Source organism: Diuraphis noxia, unplaced genomic scaffold, assembly GCF_037042655.1.
Source record: "Diuraphis noxia isolate RWA-SAM2 unplaced genomic scaffold, SU_Dnox_SAM2 contig0003, whole genome shotgun sequence".
In the NCBI taxonomy this organism is placed as follows: Eukaryota; Metazoa; Arthropoda; class Insecta; order Hemiptera; family Aphididae; genus Diuraphis; species Diuraphis noxia.
In genome coordinates, this window is record NW_028301713.1 from 34,064,776 (window position 1) to 34,088,341 (window position 23,566).

The 23,566-nt window shown below is 30.8% G+C and overlaps 1 long non-coding RNA gene and 1 pseudogene across 1 annotated transcript in view; both read left to right on the forward strand.

Moving 5' to 3' along the window:
- Positions 1 to 23,566, forward strand: part of LOC149057256 (uncharacterized) — a 115,184-nt gene that overhangs the window by 56,025 nt on the left and 35,593 nt on the right. The gene's annotated exons all lie outside the window — the stretch shown is intronic.
- On the forward strand, positions 3,054 to 23,410 carry LOC149057257 (uncharacterized; annotated as a pseudogene).

The following is a 23,566-nucleotide window of genomic DNA, read 5'->3' on the forward strand; positions in this document are numbered from 1 at the left end:
ACCTCCGCCCGCGTTCTCCTCGGAATAGCAATGAGACCGATTCGTGAGCGCGCTATACATTATTATGTATATATAACTACATAATATTATACATATATAATAATGTATATCGTTTAGTTTTTAACGTTTTAATATAATATATAATATAATATTGTTATCGTACCACCAAATCTCTGCACCGAAATAAAATACATAATATAATATAAACCAAGGAATCTCGCTGAAATATAAATAGGGGGAGGGGGTGAATGTCAAATAATAAATTAAAATATTCGCCCGATCATTAATTCAGATATAGTTTGAAATGGTATTAGTTCAAAATACTGATGTAATATAACATAATATCTTACATTATATAATTAGGTATACTAATATTATGTTTTGATATAATATACAGTTAAATTCAAGATAGATTATAGGGTTGGGTTTGAAATATTTCGAAATTGGCAACTTTCCAGGTGGGTTTGTTTATGGAACTCGTTTAATTATTATTTTTAAACTAAGTGGCTCATTTAGGTACGATAATTTTTAATTAACAATGTTATTAATACTCGCTGGTGAATTCGGTGAATGAAATTTGCCTATAGTTATGTCCAGAAAAAATAATATGATACAGATTCTGATGAAGTTATGGAACAATAAATAGAGTGATTAGTTTACTTCATACATTTCACATGGAGACCAGTTCTTTGAAATTATAAAGTTAATTAAGTCGTCGGACGTTATTCATTGCTACAACACAAAACTATTAAATTATAAGTCATATATAAATTTGTGACTTAAAACTTTATACTGCATTTGTTACTTTATTGTTTAAGCCGAAAATGGGTGGCAAAATAACTATTGGTAGGTATTTAACATGTATTGAAGATAATTTGTTTTACTAAAAAAAGGAAAAAGAAAAAAAGTGTATTATTGGCCGTTTTGAATTATTTTTCGATAAAACATCACCAATCCGTCGCTGAATACAGTACCTATATAATACAAAGACTATAGTAGATAAAAATTACAAAATATTATCAGTTTTTCAATTAAAAAAACATTATCATCATTAAATCCAATAGGACGTTACGTGCACGGCGATTATCTATAAATGACGTATTGATGAAGGTTATGTGGTTACGAAGTCTTATAATCGGTACCTACGCATGAACCATCACGAACTTTCAAATACGTGAGATTGTCGATCCAGAAGTCGCGTGAACAATAAAGCTAGCGATGGACATGGACATCGACTGTGAGCGCCCTTAGCTATAATATTGTGATAATACAAACCATCCGCGAAACACTCACATCACACGGCCACACTCACCTATGTAAAATATATTATACGTGTCGTATATAAGGTCGGCGGCAAATAGATTTATCGCTTTCAACGGGTGCCGGCCATAAATCGGACGAGAAGCTCGGCTTGCCGGGGACGACGAGGCGTTGAACTCTGCAGGGAAAGTCTCCCGACGCGTATAAATAACGGTGCCGGTTCGGGTTGATGTCGTTCATTAATTTAAGGCCCGCGGATACGGCGGCGCAGTGTGTAGTCGAAGACCGCAGAATCTCTCATCCGCCATCACCGGCGTGGCGGTGCCCCATATATCCAATCTGGTTCCCCGGACACCACTTTGTAATGCCACCCGGCCGTCGTCGTACAGTCGCCGGTCTTCTATCTCGCCAGCGACCCCTATTGCCAACCACCCCTTCGCCGGCCATCCCTTGCAGGCCGTGCTCGACCAATTATTATTACGGCGACTCACGTGTGCGGAGCGCGTTCTCGACCCACTAGGTCGCCGCACTGCGCCTCAATCATTATACCGGACCCGCAGATACACATATACCTATAATAATATTATTATATTCTGTATAGGAATTAATCTCTCCGTTTTCTTATCCTCTCTTCCGATTTCCCTTAAAATCGTCTACGACGCGTCAATTACGCCGCCCTCTGCGCATTCGGCATGACCGGTCGGCTTGTGACAATCATAGGTATTATATTATTATTATCGTAATGAAAGTGTATGCGATGGCCTGAGATTATATGTCGTATAATTATTTCTCGATTCAATCGAAACGAACTCATAAAATACGGTGTCGTCTGACAAAACTATGAAAACTATAGAATTTGGTTTGAACGTGATTTAATTTTCAACACGTAATACCTATTATGATTCGTTTACAAGTTTACTATAGTCGAACTGAACTGACTTTTTCTATATAAAAAGTTGTATTGTATAGTCATTTAAAATATATAATGTTTTCATTGTTAATTATGTCTAAATAATAATAAAACATATTCGTATAATATTAAGAAAAATATTGACTCTGTTTCTTACACAGACAATAATTAATAATTATCGTGTCGTACATATTTATAAACATGATTAAGGCATAACAAATGTTGTTTAGATAAATCTAAATATATTACTACGTCATGAAATAATCATGTCTTTTAATTCAAAATCAAATATTTTAAACTTAAATAATATTAAAAAAAATTATTGTTCGGTTGTTCTTTTTCTAAATTTTTTAGTGTCAATAGATGAGAGACAAGAAGACCTACCTACATATGAGGTATTCGAATTTCGAGTTTTTGTATCCTACCTATTCGGTTTTGTCGTAATTCATTTTCCGAGAATATCGTTATATACTCACATATTAATAACGACCCATTACACAACAATTATGCTTTTTTTTAGCAAATTTAAGATTTTCCACAACAAAGTGTTTTAAATTATTATTAACTTAAACAACGAAACGACAGGACCAGTTTGATCGATGTTATATTTTGAGAATCCATCACGAATGATCAGGTTATTAGGTTATAGACTAGACCACGGTATAAAACAGATTGTAAGGTGACATAATATGGTAATGTGACGCGATCCCGATTCTGTCATCCCGAATTAGCTCCACTGTTCCTGGCCCGTTGCATACGGTCAGCTTGGCCATCAATGCACCTTCTCTCAAATGTTGATTGACTTGTGCCGCGGTTGGTATGCCAAGCGTGGCATGGAGCGAAGAATTGGCAACTAACGGACAATGGTCACCGCATAGCGACCATGATTGGCGTTGTCACGCATGGCCGACTTGCCACGCACCAGTGCACCACTTCCGAAGTTTTCATGGCTGCGTTCTGCATCCTGTTAGAAGTCAAGTCCACTAACGCTTCCTCCGTCGATGGTTTGGTGCCGAGCCATTAACGGAAGCTATAATTGTTCGGTCTAAGTTAACCCGTCTGTTGGGCTCACTTAGTATTTGCGTTACTTCGATGATGTAGTACGACGTTAATTATTTCGTCGTGTTTATTTGTGATTTAATCCCATTCTTTAATTATGGTCTTAAATTAATTGTAATTAATTCGAATTTTCCACGAACGGTATATCGTCGGTATTTCTCAGCACATATTATAATATATGTTATACCTACCGGTATGCACCTCGCATCAATCTTATATGGTTATAACAATTATAGTGATCGTACAATCACTGAAAAAAAAAATGAGTCATAATACATAATAATACTAGTAACCTACTTACCCATATTAAAATAAGAGAAATTCATCATATGCAAATGCTTTCGAGTTTACCGGTGACATTTTGTACACAGCACACATCGTGAAGATTCAGCGCATTACCTATATTCTATAGTACTATACTGCATTATAGTATTATGGCCCCTTCGTGGGTAGCGCTGTACGCCACCCACACCACCCACGGCTACGAAATGTCTTCGGGATGTTTAATAACCGATGTGATGTACACCGCGCGTTAACGTGCATTGCAAACGCAGTTTCAGCGCAGTAACCTCCCCCCGCGCGCCGGTCCCGTCTAGTTTTATAGCTCACAAAAGTTTATTGGAGCTTAGCGTTCGCTATACATACAAAGCGTACCACCGTATCGCTATTTACACGTCTGTTTGTCTTCATTAACGAGTCTTAAGTTTGCCCCGGCTCGGCGGCACCGTTGATCAGAGAACAGGCCTTTTGCAGCATTTTAAACCGATTTCTCCCTTTTTTGAACTCCCCACTCTTCGCGTATTTCTGTCCACCCCGTGCGCAACCTTCAAATGCAACGTTTTACGACTTTGCGTCTTACACGTCACACAAATACGAGTGTAAGTCATACTGTTTTCAGTTTGATTATATAATAATATGCAGTTTATTCAGTTATAATAATATGCAATATATCGTCAGCCTCAAAATTTTTCGGTTCGCAATACCATCGATTTTAAATCCGCAGTACGCACACTGCTGGTAGCCGTGAAACTTAGGTTCTTTTGAAGTATTTTATGAACGACAGGTTTTTTTTTTTTAATGTCATTGTTTAAAATTTGTCATGAATTTCGTTTTGCTTGCATTGCGAAATAATATCATGATAAATTTCCGTTTCAATTTTGTATCATACATTTGTTCTTGTTTTAAGATATCGTTCTGTTATCAATAGCAATTTACAAATCTATATAAACTAGATTTGTAATGGATTTTTCAAATATCGTCTAAGAAGATGCTTATAAATTGTAAAATATACATTATGATGACATTTGTCATATTTTCAAAAATTATTCAAGGTACCTTAGCCTATTAGCCTATATGTACAGCTAGTATCCTGCAGTAGTAATGTGATATTAAAATTTAAGGCTAATTTACGCTAATTTATGTACAATAATAATAATAATAATAATTCATTGATGCTAAAATTTTAACAAGATAACAAAAAAACATTTATAATATTTTTATCATTATTATTATTTACAATCTATCTTAATTAATATAATAAATAAATTAGATACAAGAATTGATAACAGCTGGAGAGTTAGTTTTTACGGGCAGGCCGCAGGCGCACTCAGCGGTACTACCCTACCAGATACTTTTTAGGTATTATCTATTGTTTTAGAAATTTTATGATTTTCTATAAATTTATTTTCCATTGTACATGTTTCTTCCGAGTTTCGTATATCAGCGATTAAACTAGCGAAATAATAAGCAGCCAAATTAGGTTATGAATTGGATTAAATAGATTTATATTATAATCAATTAAAATGTTAGTTATAAAGTTATAATAATTATTCCGTATCTTTAATTATAAATTGATATGTATGATATTACTTCTAAAATTATTAGTATTATTCAACCACCTTATATAAATAATAATACAAGTAATGTAAAACCGTGAACGAAAATAAATTCAAGTTTGATTTTTCCATCTTAATATTCTTTAGAAAACAAATACTATAGGTTACAAATCACAGAATAAGACGAAGATTAATTTTTTTTTAACTGTATAAAAGCGAAAGTGACTCGTATTTATTATTGTATATTATATGATATATCAATTAGTATTTTAGTAACACAATTATATTAATATTATAGTAATGATTAGAAAACCATTTGATCAATTATAAACTAACGTTTGGGAATGACATGAGCTAAAATTAAGTTAATTCTGTTTTTAACGTGATTTAATAAGGTGTATTATATGTTTATAAAGTTTATAACACTCAACTTTTGACAAAATGAAGAAGACAAGCTGCGGAAAACTTTGATAAAAATACTTTGGAAGTGTGGATAGTTAGGGTAGTACTTGGGGGATTTAAAAGTTTTCTAAATTATTTAAGATGTTTAACCCTTTCTTGTAGTTACTTGTAATTTAAAATTAGTTAAGGAAATATGCATAAATGAAGCGTTTGGCTTCATAAAACTTAAATTTGTGTTTATAATTTGTGATTTACCATGAACTTTTATGATTAATTATAACTTATAAATTATAATATATATAATATATATATCATATTTTATTATTGTAATATTTGTTATTTTAAGTAAGATAAATAAAAACATGAGGGGAAGATAAATCAAGATAAAAACTCAAAATATAACGTATTGGTAAACACCAATTAGTTATGTATTCATTATATTAATATAATGAAATTATAAAACTGTAATTATGAATAATGAATATTATACAATAGTATAATACAATTGTTTGTTAGGGTTATGAGTATAAAATATTTCAAACTTGAAACATTCAGCCTTCTTTAGAAATCATTAGATTATCACACTGATTTCATACCTAATTAGTGATTATAGGTTCACGATTTTGGCTTTCTTTGATGTTGATAAATTAGAATGATAATTCATAATACTAATATAATATTTATAAATCATTATATTCATAATATATTAATATACAAATATGATATTAGCCCTATAAAGTATAGGCTGTACATTATAAAATATAATAATACTGTTATACTAAGGATGTAATAAATATACAATTTTTATTTTATCTTAATTAAAATAAGGATACTATACGATAAGGTTTTAACTCACATATTATTATAATGGGGACTCTGGTTATAACTATATCTAATTCATGTGTTTTTAAACTTTTTTAAATATGTTTATATGAATTTTATGTAATTTGTATAATGTATTAGGCATTTAAAAATATTTCAAAAAAATAAATTTCATGAAATTTTAGTACCTAACCATAAAATATTATAATGAGCTGAAAGAATTTCAATTTCACACCTATCGTATAAAAGATGAAGCCATACACAATGGTTATAACTTTTGCTATCATCTTTTGAATTGGTTTTTATTTTTGGATATTAAAGTGAATAATTTTTAAATCACTAAATATAAATTATAATAAGTACTCTGTAAATTAAACTAATTAATTTTGATTTACAATTTGGATTGTCATATAGGTAGAAAAAGTATTATTGCTTATATTTTTTTTGATTATTACATATATATATATATACAGGGTGTCCCACAGAGATCTGACATTCTGACAAATGAAATAACTTTTGTTCTAATCAATATTTTTAAAAAAAATTATAAAAATATAATCCATAGACACTTGCGCTACATTTTTAGAATACATTTTTTATTTTTTAATACTAAAAATAAAAAACTTTTTGAAAATTGATCATTTTTTTTTCGAAATATTCAATATAGCCAATTCGTAAATTTGATTTTCAGAAAAATTTATAATATGGTAAAAATACTTACCTATTTAAGTCAAAAGGCTGATTTATTACAAATTTTTAAATATCAATATTTTCGTTAGGTAAATTATAGTAATTTATAGTTTATACATCACATATTATTAAAATAAATACAATAAACAAAAAATAATTAGATTTTAACATGCACTTATTTAAAAATGTTCTGATAAAATATTTTTAAAAAACTTACTTAACTAAAATGACAAGGTTTCTAACATAAACTAGATCGTAATTTACTTAACGAAAATATTGATATTTAAAAAATTGTAAAAAACCAGCCATTTGACTTAAATAAGTGTTTTTACCATTTACAATTTTCTAAAAATCAGATTTACAAATTGGCTATATTGAATATTTCGAAAAAAAATTTTATGAATTTTTAAGTTTTTTATTTTCAGTATTAAAAAATAAAAAATAAAAAATGTATTCTAAAAACGTTGCGCGAGTGTCTATGAATTATATTTAAAAGAAATTTTTTTGAAATATTGATTAGAACAAAAGTTATTTTCATTTGTCAGAATGTCAGATCTCTGTGGGATACCCTGAATATATATATATGTATAGTATTCATATTATATTTCTAAGTTTTGGATATATTGTTAACAAAAGGAAAATTGTATGAAAATAATTTGCAAGTTTTGTTTTTATCGTAATGTGAGATTTGAAATAACAGATAACGAACATATAATTCACAATTATAATATGTATAGTTAATAAGTCATTATTACTAATAACTAATAAGTAACAACTGTGTAGTTATTATTTTGATTTTGGTATTTTATGTATGAAAATAATAATTAAAATAACGTCCATATAATTTTGATTAATTTTCAATGTTATTAAATCAACGTAAATCTATGTTATTTTGATGTTTATGAATGTTTATATTTACTTCAAAATCTCGTTTGTCATCGCTCGACTATTAGAATCCATAATAGTCCAAAACTCTTAAATTTTTCTTCGTGAACTAACACATATAATAAAATTAATAAAATTTGACGTTAAACTTTAAGTACCTATGGTAAAAGCGAATCACCTTGATCAAACTTTAAAATTTTCCACACAATGTGAATACCATAAAAAATGTATTTTATATCATATTAATATATTATACACAATAATATGTAATAATAAATAAAGTGTTATAAGATATAACTGTAATATTCAACATTTAATTACATACCTTATATACAGACGGTGTCAGAGCACTATTTGTATACTGTCTCTGACCCACCCGCAATTATGATTCATCCATTCACATAAAATCCTCTGAATTTGAACTTAAATGATTATTTTTAAGGACCGAGGTATAATCATGGCTTGAAATCACTAATCACAGGAATTTTCAAGAATAACACTTTTGTCAGTTCGCCAAATCTGTTTGGTTTTCGTGAATTTTAAATATAATATAATTTAATTTAAATTCAATTTCAAAAATAAAAATATGTTTTCTTATTTTAATTTGACAATATGATACTATAATATGTCATATTTACCCTGAAATTTTATCTTTTTAACTTTTCATGGTTGGAGTACTTCACACAGTAGACTATTCGTCGTAGGACAATAATTATTATACATCAAATTAGAGTTATGTGTGATATAATGTTGTGCGTTAGTAGGAAAATGAAAAAATTACAAGATGGCATCGACTTAAAATTAAAATAAATTATTTACTTATGTGTATATTTTTATTCTGGGCCGAATAGACAGCTCGTTTGATAAAGAGTGGTAAAATAATTATATTATACTATAATATTATTTAATTAGACCGCACGCTCTTGGACGTTCTTTCTCCTGCTTTAACCGTCAAAATACTTATGTTTTTAATAATATTTTTTCACCTTAGTGTTGTATTCTACTGACTCTGTTTGGAGGAAATCCATCCAAAATAATATTTTTTAACGAACGGGGTTTGCAAGCTGTTACACGTTATGAAAGTTTGCGGGAGCCGACGACTGCGATCAGGACGGCTGCAGAGATTGAATAATGTTTTTTTCGTCTTCCCACCTCCGTTCGCTCCGACTTAAACAGAACACAACACTATTATATCATATATTTTATATTGCTATCGCGAGAACGCTTTACGCAATATAGTTCGAGGGTCGTTCACGTGAAAAAAAAAGTCGTTTGTACTTTTATCGTTTACGTTATAAATTATAATATGCGTTAACCACGTAGGTATATACCGACGACTGGGTTCGATATGATAATATTAAAAAATAAAAATTATATTTCCACAGAAAGAAAACCATTTAAAAGAAACACTATGCGACGATAACATAGACGATGGAGAATTTTTATAACAGCCTTTTGTTTGTTAAGTAATCCTTTGTTAGGTGGCTTAGGTCACATGCTTAATATTACGAATTATGATGTGTAGGTACTATAATATATTCATGGTACATAATTTTCTACTTAAAACCACATGAGATTTTTGGTTTTTGTTGAATTGTAGTTACGTTTTGTATTGAAAAAAAAACACAATTTTGAAGAATTCCATATTCAGGATTTTTTTGCTGGTTAGTATGCTGCTAAGATTAAACAATTTTTTCAAATTATACTTAACTAACATTAAATCACACAACTTTTATATGACAGCCTAGAACCTTACTTCGAATAACCGTTGAGTAGAATAAGTACTTGCTACGATGATAGAAAAATACCTATTGTGATTATTATGAAAATCAAATACAAAAACATAATCTATAAGTGCTTGACGAGTATAATTTTTAAAACTTATCTTATCGCTTTAAAAAAGTAATAGTCTATTTTATCAAAACAAAAAAAAAACCCCATGATATGGATAAAGACTAAAGAAGCAACGGACAGATGAAATAAGAAAGATTTAGAAACGCAGAAAGTGACAAATTGAAGACAGAATAGAATCCCGAGGCCCTCGAAAACTCGTGGAATGGTTATGGCTGAAATCAGTAAAGAATAATAATAATAATAATAATAAGAGGAAGAGGAAGAAGAAGCATATTTTTATATCATATTATATTATATCTGAACATTTGTATACTTATTCAATTATCATATAACGTTTGCCTTTAATACGTTTCGTCGAAATCCGGTCACCACAGTTGTAACAATATTAATTTCGTTTTTATACGACGACGACGATATTTCACCGCAGCGGTGGCGTGTAAATACGCGCTGGAGACTATTTCGGGGCAGCGATTTAGGAATGCGTGCGTACCGCATTTGTCAAACGCCGCGCTCGTACGTGTGCATAATACGCTCTCAACCCTCTGTCCGGAATTCCGGTCTGTAGTCGTATTATACACACGCGGTGTGTATACGTACAGTATCGTTATGTGTCTGTGTGTGTGTGTGTGAGTGTGTACGTGTCTGTGTGTACACGCACACGCGCACAGGTCATTTGTTTCAAAAACCCGTTTTCGATCCTCGCCGACGACGATAATATTACGTTCACTGTTGGTGGCGTAATATTTTCCGAAAATTCTAGTTGGGGATGGTTTCCGCGTATTCATCTATCTCGTTCCAAAACCCTTCCGAATTTCTTACGAGAACGGATTCACCGGAAAAATATCGACTCCATAATACTAATATAATATTATGCACCTATATACAACGTTCTAGCCTATATACAACCCCATGACTGGAACCGAGATTTCGTTGCAAAATCGAATTTTCATTCGATTGGCCCAAGTCATTGGTTTCTACATCAAAAAATATACAAATCAAACTTTTAATTTGTACTTTTTAAAACTTTTAAAATGTCAAGAGAATTTTTTGGAGCTTTTAGGATATTTTTATATTTTGAGTACATATTATAAGTACAGATAAAATATGATGAAATTTACCATAAACTGTCGTTAATATTAAGAAAATAAAATAGTTTTATGACATCTTGATTTGTCTTATTATTTTTATTAAATATTGTTATGTTTTTGCTTATGCCCCTGTAAAAGTGGTGGTGGCTGCTCCATAGTCTAAAAAACAAAATTATTATCACGGGAATGTAGATTTACGAGTACGAATAAGTACTTATATAAAATTAAAAGTAGTAGAATACGTATAATATTATAAAGACATGTCGTTTTATTTATGACTTGCATTAATCTAGTCAAGGTAACACCAAATCACATTGATTATTTATATCATATAAACAGACATTTTTATTTATTTTATCATTTTATTAAAATAATATTAGAACGTTAAATTATATTTTTAAAGGCGATCTTAATTTTAGCATATTTTAATCCATTTCTAATCATAATAAATCAAAAATAATATAATATTACAATATAACATTTGATAACAAGATAAAAATAAAATTTATACAAAATAATGTATTCATGTTGTATCAAGCGTAATAATCTAAAATATATGTATGTACCTAACTTTGACTGCTATTGTATAGTGTTTTAATAATATATATATATATATTATTTTTGTCAAAGAATAGAGTTGAATTTTGTCTGCACTGATAAATTTTTATTAAACATATTTTATAACAAAAGAAACACTCAATAATAATACTCAATATCCCTTGAAAAGTTCGTTTGAATTTATCTGTGAATCGACAGGTAAAGTGTTAATGTGTTATTTATTGTACAAGGTTTATAACATTTAATGTGACTTAAGTGTGATGTTGGTCATTTAAAGATTAATTGCATACTACCGAGCTGACAAAAATTTTCCAGTGAATATTATGATAGATATTGACTAATAAGTCCTTAAACTTTGTCCAGAAAGTCCAAACCGGTATCAGAAAATTCAAAACATTGTAAGAATTCGTTAGTCCTAAATCTTAATCCAAAACGAGCTTACAAATTCAGACCTTCAATGTTTTGAATTCCGTGAAATCATACTCTTCCGTATTATACTACAGGAAATATTTAGAGATCGGTTAGGTTATTATCGGTCTTCCAGAATAATCGCATTTATGGGCTGAGCGTGAAGTTTGTTCAGTTATGCAAAAACTTTCAATATCTGCCATAATTTGATTTTGCAAGTTTTAAAAATAGACTTGCAAATTGCTGAGAACGGTTACGAAATCTTTGGATAAAGTCGAACGGCCAACTTTATGGTTGTGGTTTCGTCGATTATTATTTATTATTATATTATTATTATTATTATTATTATTATTATTATTATGACAAAATAATATCTTAAAATACGAACATATGAAAAATAAAAATAAATATAAAATATCTTAAAATACGAACATACCTCAATCGTATATGCATACTGCACTACTGCAGGCTATCTTGCTATTTATTTTAATCATAAGACGTGCCTATAACAGTGTAACGTATTAACGTGATCAAGGATGAGTGATGACCGTTTAAATATGAAATATGCAGGTAGAGCTTTGAGACTCTATAAATATAATATAATTATTTCCATACCTATAGTATTGATATTACCTTTAATAATGACCGTAATCTGCAGAAGCGGATATATTTATAACTTTATAAAGATCATTGCTTATTAAAATAACCAATAGACTCGTTTTCAGTTTATATTTCTCGCTAAATACTTACAAAGTGTCTGATAAATTTAGTTTTACAATAGTATGAAGTGTAGGCTGTAATACCTTAGTCGCACGGAGTTCGGAAATATGAAGAACGCACACACACACACACACACATACATACATATTATGTCATTGTATCGGTCAACATAGTCGATTGTACCGTGGGTGTGATTTAGAATTTATATAACACATATAATATAATATAGTAACATACCTATGTAACATAATATTATTGTTACACCACCATGATACACGTAACAGTATGACTACGGCGGCGTTGAACATTATTATTATTATTTTAAAAGCCAGTGGCATGAAGTGTACAGTATACAAGGACAATAATCATGACGTGAGGGATTATAATATAATACTAGCGTACTCGTCCTTCATATACATATATTGTAATATGACGTTTACAGGATATATAGCTGGTATAGGTATACATAGACTATTCCACGTTATTATAATATATAGACGTGTGTAAAACGTACCGTATATTACGTATATACGGTTACGTCGAGAATTATATATAATATTATTATACATATTATAATATATAACACGACATGTATAATACACCATATACATCCTCGGCCAGCCGATTCTCGCACCCCTTAATTCGTACAAATGACGCAGAGCACGCGACCCCGAGATGGCAAATTAGATTTCACGCACAATACCTATATATATTATACCCATATATATACTCGTAAATTTTACTCCCGGGTCGGTCTATATATATGTATACTTCGCATTGCTACCGTCTAATTCAATTATAGAATAATAATATTACTATTACTATTATTCGCACTTCCCGTGGTCTTCGCACCGTCAAAGCTTCGTCCCACGGCTGCGGTAACTACGTGCGAGTACGCGAAATGATTCGACAACGGACCGTGTCCTCACACTGCAACAGCTCGACACCAAAATATTATTATTATTACTAGATTATATCTACGGTTTATTTATTTTTATATTTTTTGTTTTATTGATCTTATTGGGCTGGCAATATAATGGCAACTATGGCCATTTGCTAAATATAATATAATATACGGTTTATAAATTCAGTGGTGGTGTAAGAGGTTGGAGGGAGGGGGATACCAGATTTAGCTTCTTCTCGTTTTACACTTCCGCCTCCTTATCTTCTGCCAAAAAAATGCGTTGCCTTAAAAAATTATACTTAAAAATGTGTGCATATTTAAGTAGTTTTTTGTCGAAACGGTCTTCTAACCTTCATTATGACTATAATAATTAGTTGAGACAAAATAATTATTTACATTTCATTACTTTTTTAAGATTTAATAATATAATAATAATAAGACGTTAAATATTTATTTTCATCATCATAATTTATGTACATGTTAATTAAACTACTTCCAAACATTATTCAAAATGTATTAAATCAGTTTTTCTTTATTTCTGTTCATTTTATTACTATTATTTTTCATTATAAAGGTCTAAGAAATAACTATTAGGTATTTATTTTTTTATATGTTATACTTTCTTGATTTCAAATTAACATTGTTAATTTTTATTGTATTATTATGAAAGCCAAATATTTTTTTTGAAAAATGTTCTCATGTCCTACCAAATATGCAATAAAAAAGTATACAAGCTGATGTTACAAGTATATTTCATTTTATTTTATTTTATTTTAAGCATACAATACGGCCGTGTTGACTTTCTCCAAATTATTTCATGTCACTTAGTCCACCACACATTATACTATTTAAATCTTAAGTATAATATTTATTCAGAGAAATTGTTTTGTCAGCAAAATAATATTATCTCGGTATTCAAACAACGATACTTTTTAAATTTTTTTACTAGAAATGTGAGATGTGCATAGGAAATTAAAATGTTTGAATATCCATTAATTTATTTCCTTTTTGCACTAGGTGTCTAGGTAGTGCACTTATTCTCCATAACGGATAGTTTTTATCTTTAAACGTGGTAACTATATAGGCTGTTAATCCAAGGTTTGTAATTTAAAAGATATTTTCATCCAAGATGAATTGTTTTATAAAAATTGTTGATGTAAAAATATAGAAATTACACGAATAGTTTTTTTTTTCTAATAATGTGCGTTTTAATTTTAGATTATACGAGTGAAAAGTAGCGAAGAGCGACCACGCAGAGTTATGTAATATGTTACATTGTAACTTCACTCGTCCAAACTTTTAAACGCTTATTAATAAAAAATTATTCTGCTTTCGTTCACAAAATGAAAAAAGGTGCCAATCAAAAGTTGATAATAGGTTTATACCGACAGATGACATAAGGTGAGAAAAAAATAAGAGAAATTGTATTATATCTTATCTTAAATTGTACAAAACTTTTTATACTTTTTGAAACGATGAGTGCTCTGCACTATACCATACAATGACCTGAATTACAGACACAATGATATTATTACATGCATTTATTCTTATGTCACGTGTATTGAATTGATATTTTATTTTTATTAACTTTCTTTACTTTTGATCGCATTTTTACAACACTTCTCCCTCCCATCAGAATGAAGCTGACAATGCAATCAGAATCCATTCAAAAAAGGGTTGTCAATGACAAATGTATAAAACGAGTTTGCGACATTCGTATGACCCTATCGCCATTCAACCATCAGCCTACTCACCGTTTCTAGGTGTATGGAATTATTTCTATAGATCTCGGTGTCAGTATTGCATGTTCATAACTTAATATTAAAACATTTTTCCGTTGAACCAATAACATCTACGAATTTATAAAAATATGAGAATTTCTTTTATTTCCGAAATTATCTTTACCTAATTTTTTCATAAAAGCAAAACAAAATCATTCGTCATGTATGAACTACGTGTGCATTATGCTACATAATATATAATACATAAAATTCTTCTTCTAAAAAAATTATATTTTTATATAGGTAGTTATTAATTTATTATTTATCAGTAGTGATAAATTTTAATTTAGGTGTAAGGTATTGGAACTAATATAGAATACTTTTTTTTAACAAACTTTTTTATAGATCTCAATGCACATTTTTTTTTTTCAATTAACACCTTAATAGGTAATATAATGCACATTGAAAAACTATTAATATGATTTCGCTATAATATTAGTATAACTATTCTAATAAACGGGACCAGGTAAGATTTATTTTTATTGAAAATCTGTGATGCCTATTGGCTGAAGTTTAAAACTATTTTATATGTAAATAAATACATATACATACATGTATATATTTTGATGTGAACTATAAATTATAATAATTGTTTTACTAGCTTATATATTTAGACATTTTATTCAAATTATTTATATTGAAAAACGCTTATACTCATAATGTGAAAACAATAATATTTTAATACAAACATTTGTTATCGACGAGTGAAGAGTAAAAACTATTCGTTATAGCACATATATGTAATAAGTGTTTCAGTGAGTTCAGACGATTCTGTGTCTTAAATATTTTTTCAGAATCTAGGTAAACAAAATGTATAAAGAACGCCTAAAAGGACATTTGTTGTTGTCTACGTCTTAAAAGTGCATAACATAGTAAACTTTACATTTAACAGATTACGTGTAGCTCCGTTAGTTTGAAAACTAAAACTTATTGACCTTTTATACAATTTTAAACTAATAGATTATTATCTAAGGCATATGATATGATTTTTATTATATTTTAGTTTTAAAACAAGCTAAGATTATTTTAAGATCTACACACAATTTACAATTTTGAAACATTGATAACACCTTTTAAAATTTAAATATAATGAAAAACCAATGATATGCCATAGATAATTATTTGACCTTTAAATTTTATAAGAGATAAGTTCTCCGTTATTTTTAAAATAATGGGGCTAAACATGATCTGCTGAGAGTAAAATTTGCTACGTCATGCACTGATAAGATGGAGACAACAAATGTCCGAGTATAGTATGCCGTACACTCTTAATATAGGTACGGGAAGTATAATTGCATTTTACAAAACTGCAATTTAGATATGCGTGTTGAAATAATATTAAAACACAATAATATGTGACCTTAAACTGCGTTGTATAAAAATTTCTATTTTGATGATTTTGTACTTGTACTGCAGTTAATTAAAGTAGTTACATATTATTATGTACAATTTGGAAACGAATAGGTTGCATTATAATGTAGGTACTTCACAAGTACAAAACATAATACTATTATTTGTCAACAATGAAAAACATATACTCGCGTTTAGTTAACGGATTCTGTTTACAATAAGTGTAATATAGGTACAAGTAATATGATACGTAATTTTTGGGGTCAATAAAAGCGTGTGATGAAAATATTACGCCACGCGGTTTGTTATTACCTTACGCTTGGTTTGAATTATAATATGCATTTTTTTTGTTACATATGCACTTCGAAAATGAAACCCTTTACAAATACAGATCACGTTAAAAATTCTCTTTTGAAATTATGATGATTGTAAACAAGAGAATTACTCAAGGACTTGGGAGCTTGCCTATTACCTGTATATATCTATATGTATATGTAATGTAGGCATGCACCTACGTACCTATACTTGTACTTCGTACCACATTTTGTAATAGCTGCTGTGTACATAATAATAACAGCAATATGATAACCAGCAGTCGTATTATAATATTATCATGATGCAGTATAAATGTGCAGTGGTGAACTGGGGATTAGTGTGAATGGAGAATACGAGGTACCTACAACGAATAAAATATTACGACGGCGGTCGCGATTATAGAAACCCGTATGATATATGGTATATAGCTATACACGATACAATGAAGGGATTAAACATTTTTATATGACTCTGGTGAGTCGTGACCACTTTTTTTCGTTTTAATTATTCGTGAATACGATTATGTCATCAGCATAGAGTAAAATATAACCCAATATAGGTAGCCTATACTCGACATATGCGCGTCTTCCCCTGGAGGCTGGAGTAGATACGTTTAATACATCTTAATCTGAACAAACAGTCGGCTGTATGTGACGAGTTGGGAAAAAGCGTAGGCAAGTATATCGACCGCTGGTAAACAATATCAACATGAAAACGCATCTAGGCTCCAATAATACCGACACGAACACTCGAGGCAAACTTTTAAATTGCAAATTTTTTTTACTCCAATTACAATAGTTAGATTATTAGCTATAGTTTACATTTTTACATCATATAAGTATATTTGCAGACTGTATATTTAAAACAAGAAATTATGTTGACGGGGTTTGAAAATGGACCTATTGCTTCATATAAATTGTTCGGAACATTAAATTAATTTTTGACTTCGTCTAAGTTAGGGCAATAAACGATGATGCGTGCTTGAACGGAGTTTTTTGTGTAAAGAACATTGAGCATAAGGGTGGATTTTTCTTTTCCGTAAGCTGTCCACGAAGTGAATTTAGCGTAATAAATTCTTAGTCGATTGAGATTTATTTAGCATTCATTATTATTACAATATTGTATAATATATAGGTAATATTATATTATCTGTGTGCCTGTGCTATGTACAATGTTAAAATATAGATCTCAACTGGACGTGCAGAATTTTCGTTTCCACGTACGACTATATACATTCGACTCGTCCGTAGCCTTTGCCGGTGAACGTGCGTTATTATAATACTATAAAAATACATAATGATGTAATGCCAAAGGCCGTGAGTTTGTTGTTCACCAGCGTGCTTAGGTTACGTTTAGACGACTTCGTGACCTATATTATAGTAAGTTATTCTTACAGTGGCGTAATTAGAAATTCGGTTGGGGGGGGGGTAGGGTGATTATATGTTTTTATCAATATCTGTAATCCTCATATACATTAATACCTATCCCACTATATATAAAATTTTAGCAGTAAAATAAAAGTTTTTATGGAGATCTATCCCTCTCACCCCCCTTAATTACATCCCTAATTCCATTAAATCACGTAGAGTAATATTATTATGGAGCACTCGTCGGCCTTTGCGTCGATGAAACATATTGTTTAAGATGGAGATATATCAAGGCAGTAGGTATATGTTCATTATATTGGTATAATTTGGAATATATATAGGTATACTTATCTAGTGGAGCATATTTTGTCAACCTTTCGTTGTTTTTTTGTTTTACCTCGTTTTAACGCACCCGGAAACGTTTTAACGGCAAGTGGCTGGCGCGGCGAGCTAAAGGATTGCGCGACTTCGAGTTTGCCAGCCGAAATTAGGGCTTCCGCGGATTAATGCGCGCCGGGTACATAAATATATGCGTCGCAGCGGCGGGGACACGAAAGTACGCGCTAAGTACACGACGACGAAATGTTTAAAGACACTCTTAAGCCCGACGAATGGCATATAAATATTCATACATATATATACATACTTATGTATACACATAGAGCGAGAGAGAGAAACCGCGCGGTGAAGAAAGAGAGGCGAAATCCTGGCGAAAGGATTAGAACCCATCAGCATTTTCACTCTCACACAAACACACGCACATACACACACATACACACACACACACACACACACACACACACACACACATATAATATAATATATGCATAGCTATACTATACTCTCCTGCTCCGTGTATATACAGTATACTTATAATATGTGTGTGTATATTTATATATGCTGTACTTTGTTGCTATATCGTTCGTTCCTTTTCTCCATCGTCGTCGTCCCTCCGCATCTGTTGTCGTTGCCGGCTTGTGTTTTAATCGCTCAAAACCCTGCAATGGCTGATAAATTGCGTGCCACCTAAACCCTTTCCACCCACTACACCACCCCCCTCCATCGTTCCACTAACCCATTGCCGTGAGCCACCCCGTTGGGGTTTTTCTCGGAAATATCACTTATATATATAATATATATTATGTATATAAGTTGGGGCCAAATAATAATTATCGTCTGGTTCGACCGTGACAAAAGGGTTTCGTTAAAGAAACAACGGGAAAGATTGTTAATACTTTTTTCGCTCCCTCACGAATGCAAATCTAAAAAACGAATGAAAAAAAAAAACGCCACACCGATAATTTATACGGGACTTTCGTGCTTGGTTTAAAGAAAAAAAAAATCAACAAATCCGAACATTAATCAAGACGGTTGAGTTGGCAAACGAATAAAATACACGTTTTTGATCCTCTTCACCGGTGAATGAATTCAATGCCTAATGTAATTATTTACTCATTTAAGAATTTCAATTTTCATATTCAATCGAACAAATGATTTGGTAGACGTAGGTCAATATATAAATGATCGTTATGATATTGTTATAAGTATGCATATCTTTAATAGTATATTTTTATCGGCAGTTGATTAAAAAACCTCAAAAGGAGATATATTTTAACTTTACTGAGCGATGGAAGGGCACGCTTTAGACAAGCTTCTCAATATTTTTATAAATATAAAAACTATTATTAACTTATTAAACTGAGTGTGTCGATTATTTTCAAGACCTTAGATTTAAAAATGTTTTATAGTCCATTTTAAATATTGAAAAGTTACTTTCACAAATATTCAGCCATCCAGTTTTATACCAAGAAATTATGAATAAAGTTAATTTAATAATTTTAATTTCATCTTTGTTTAAGTTATTTTAGTAATCATACCAGCTAACGCTGTGAAGAAAAAATGTTAGCAATGAATTATTTGAAGAATGTATAGTCTCACGAAGAAACTTGAAAAAATAATAATTTATATAATCGTAATTAAAAAGAGCTACATTTATCTTTCAGTTAATTAAACAAAAATGTTGTGGTTTTTGACCCTTTAATATTTAAAGTGAAGTCGGTTTCTTTAATAAATACAAATTTATATTCAATTAAATGGCCTGTTTTATTACATAATACATTATACAAATATTGATTCTGTTAATTCAAGTAAAATAATAGGTATGTATATGCACCTTTGTTTTACTTAGTTGCAGCTAATATACAATATACAATTACCTATAAGAGTTTATTGGTATATTTTGTAACAAATTATCATCTGTTATTCTCCAATCTAGTTAACATTATCATATTATTAGCTATTTAGATAGATCAATTATTTTAAATATCAAAACAGTAAAACTGAAAATGTCAATTTATGCGAAAAAAAAATAATACTATATTACATGAATTTATGACGGACAAATATCTGTATAACTGACATTCAACAGGTGCCCAGGGAGCATAATTTTTTTTTGTTTTAATAAATACAGTAACTTATAATATTAATATTATAAACAATTTAACAATATTAACAGCTTTCTCACTTAACTTATTTGGTTAAATCGCTTAAAATATTGACTTACCTACGTGGTTCATATTATTACCCATAAGCAAGAGTTGTATACGTAATAATATAGTAGGTACTAATATTATTTTATCAAACTCTCAAAGTATTCATATGTTATATTAAAACACACAACAATGGATAAAAATTAATAATTATAATTTATGATTAAATATTATCTTAAAAACCGATTAGAGCGCCGCTAAACTTTTAGCTTAATACGTTACAGACTAGTCATCATGCGGCATAATATATTGTACATATTTTGAATTGATCGTGTAAAATCGTATTCAACATTTTGAAAATTATTGCAGTTGTTGCCCATTGAGCAAGGGCGTCCATTGGGGAGGTCAAGGGGGGACATGTCCCTCCCCTGGCTTTTCCGTGTCGATGATACATGTATATAATTATTATACTATTATATATATTATTATTATTTATATAGACACGAATCTTGGTCTGTGGTATAAGAAAAATAAGTACGCTTCGCCGTGTAAAAACGTGTTTAAGGTCTATACTATGACGGAGCAGCGACTATCTGGTCTATGTATACTTAGTATACATAGACAGAAAATTGATGATTTAAATTTAATTCAAGGTGTATTGGACAAATTTTCAAAAAACAAAAGGAATTTACAGTTTTTGTTTTAATGTTCATCGATACTATTTTTTAAGTATTTATTCTAGTATAGTAAGTTATTGTATTAAGTTAAGTTATTGACACTTATAGAATTAAATAATAAAGCGAACTATTTATGTTGTATATTTTATATTTTATTAAAAATTGAACTACCAAGTATAATTTATTTATATATATTATACAGTCATAAAATATTGTTCTACGTAAACTTACATATAGCAGTTAACAGGTTAACAGAATGGTCAATATTATTGCAAATATTTAGTGTCCCTCCCGGTATTTTCAAAGATGGACGCCTTTGCCATTGAGTAGCGATAAATTTCGACTTACCTTAACCTTCAATATTTGTGGCTGTAAATGGTTTAGCTTATTGCAATACTAATAATAATAATATGTTCTATTGAACGCGACAATATTTCAGTATTCTTGTATAATATATTGTATTATAAATTGTGACACTAAACTCGTTTAGTATAATCGAACAGGATGTATGTTACACGACGCGGTAAAATATAATCGTCAGTCGAATATGTACATTTTACCAAGCTACGTTTTCGATGATAGGTATTATTATGTATCCTGCAAAGTACAATAATTCGATTTCGTTGAATGATGTGCGGGAGGGGAAAAAACCATTAAATCTTAACTTGTCAACGGTAGCACTACGTTATAAGTATAATATTATACTATATACAATAAAGGGCATCGGTTCACGACGAATACCACTTGGACTTCCTCGCAAAATTTCTGTGCACAAATCAAAAAAAAAAAAAAATATATATATCGTGTTTTTTTGATTACTATTATTATTGTAATGCACCCCCAGTTCGGTTATTTTCGGTCAGCGTCTGTTCGGACCTCAGAGGGGGGCCTCACGATCGCTAGTTACCAGTTCGCTTTACTGTACTTATATATATATGCGCGTAGTATACTGCAGTGGCGGTGACTGTGATAATCGCGCGGGCGTATTGTCAGCAGACAATGTGCAGTAGGCGTATTCTTTGGAATCCACGTGAAAGCGACGATAATAATATTGATTCGATAGAAAAACACACGCGTATATAAATACGAATAATTTCTATAGAAATAATTATTATTGTCTCGCGCATAATTCAGCGGTGCATTGAAATCCAGCAACAATCGTTGTCAACGACCGCTAAAAATGTAATATTATTATACTGTTGATGGTACGAAAACGCACTCAATACACGCATACAACGATACACAATCATATTTTATGTATACATATATCCACACACATGTATATGAATTATATAACAACGCGTATAATGCACATACGAGTGCAGTCGCCGTCTCGTCAAAGGTTCGTGTGGTATGCGCTTGTGGGGACGGAAGGCGCGTAGGGGATGACGATTTCGAGGGTTTGTGGACAAAGAAATGCAATTTGTCAACTACGCCGGTCCACCTGGAAAACTGACCGGACACGTTCGATATCAGTGTCGCCGCCGTCATTATATCCTATATATATTATATTTCACTATATATATATAATATTATATATTATACTTCTAGAGTATAAAATATTTTCTCCAACCCATAATAATAATAATTCACCATCTCTCGCCGTTTTTGTCTGTCACACTGCACCCGGGTTTCTCACCCCAAGCACACACACGCACGCAATCGAGCGCTATATTATATATAAATATATATTGTAAACGAGGAGAGAGTCGACGAATTCCTGTCTGGAAATCAATTCATACTCTTTCACCTGTCGACAGGTATTTTCAGACCGATGTCAAAAGCCCTGGCGAGCTTGTATCCAAGGAGACACGCCTGGCAAGGATACCTCACAGTGCGTTCACGGCGAATTAGCCACAGACGCCGGTTCACGGTTCGCCGGGCACGCTCGCTATAGCCCGCCCGCCGCACACAGCTATAACACACCCGCCAGTCATCATTATATATACACTATACATGCCACCGCCGCCACCAACAACGACGACGACGGTGGCAAAGGCGTCACGTGGAAACGTAATAATATTTTACCCTTATAAGACCCACCCCCCTCACCATGGCACAGGCACAGTTCCCAAATAAATCGAAAACAATAATACGAGCTGCTTCAAAAAAAAAAAAAGAAACTTAAAGCTCAATGCTCATTTTTATGAGAATTTTTACCTCTTTAAACCTCCATTTACGTACATTATATT